Source organism: Cebus imitator, unplaced genomic scaffold (assembly GCF_001604975.1).
Source record: "Cebus imitator isolate Cc_AM_T3 unplaced genomic scaffold, Cebus_imitator-1.0 Scaffold45, whole genome shotgun sequence".
Taxonomy (NCBI): Eukaryota; Metazoa; Chordata; class Mammalia; order Primates; family Cebidae; genus Cebus; species Cebus imitator.
In genome coordinates, this window is record NW_016107360.1 from 11,551,262 (window position 1) to 11,552,216 (window position 955).

At 51.7% G+C, this 955-nt stretch overlaps 1 pseudogene across 1 annotated transcript; it reads right to left on the reverse strand.

The window, feature by feature from the left end:
• Positions 1 to 227: 227 nt before the first annotated feature.
• Positions 228 to 723, reverse strand: LOC108303279 (annotated as a pseudogene). Its single transcript, XR_001824764.2, has one exon. The product of XR_001824764.2 is annotated as an interferon-induced transmembrane protein 3-like (transcript).
• Between the last annotated feature and the right edge of the window lie 232 nt (positions 724 to 955).

The window sequence follows — 955 nt, forward strand, 5'->3', positions numbered from 1 at the left end:
CTTCACTGCCTGGAACGTCATTTCCTGAGACAGTCTTCCATGAAGGTGGTGGCACTCAATCAGGCCTCTGGGGTGTCTGCGCTTTCTCTCAGGGAAGGTCACTGTCCAACACACCAGCCCTCTTTGGGATTCTCTTTTTTTTTTTTTTTCCAGGAGCACGTGCACTTTATTGAACTCGACTGTAGAAAAGTATGTGAGGGTAAAGAGCTGATACAGGATGGGCTGGGGGCAGGGCGAGGAATGGAAGCTAGAGTACATGGGAGACAGGTCAGGGGCAGAGCCCCTGGCCTGGGTGATTCCTCTGGATCTACTGATAGACTTGCAGAATCAGTATTGGGATGATGATCAGCAGAATGGTCATGATGATGCCCAAAATCAGGGCCCAGATGTTCAGGTACTTGGCGGTGGAGGCATAGGCCTGGGCCCCGGTCAGGTCGCCAACCATCTTCCTGTCCCTAGACTTCACAGAGTAGGCGAACGCTATGAAGCCCAGGCAGCTGAAGTTCATAAAGAGGGTGTTGAACAGGGACCAGATGACGCGGTCAGGCACGGAGGTCTCGCTTCAGATGTGGATCACGGTGGATGTCGGGGGCGCAGGGTTGTGGGGCACCCCCAGCACATCCACCTCATGTTCCTCCTTCAGCATCTCATAGTTCGGGGGACGGTTGGTGCTGGCAGGAGTGAAGAAGGTTGGGACAGTGTGGTTCATGGTGTCCGGGGAAGACCGGTGTGGTGGGGTTGCTGGGATGCTTCGGGATTCTCTTAAGAAATCTGCTGTTGCTGCCTCCTCCAGGAAGGATGTGGGCAGGAAGAAGCTCCTGGCTTGGCTCATGGCTGACTAACAAGAATAGCTAATGTTTTCTGAGCATGTATTATGTGCCAGGCTTTGCTTTAAGTATTTTACATTTATTTTCTCCTTGAATCTTCATAGCAATTTCATGAGTTACGTATTATT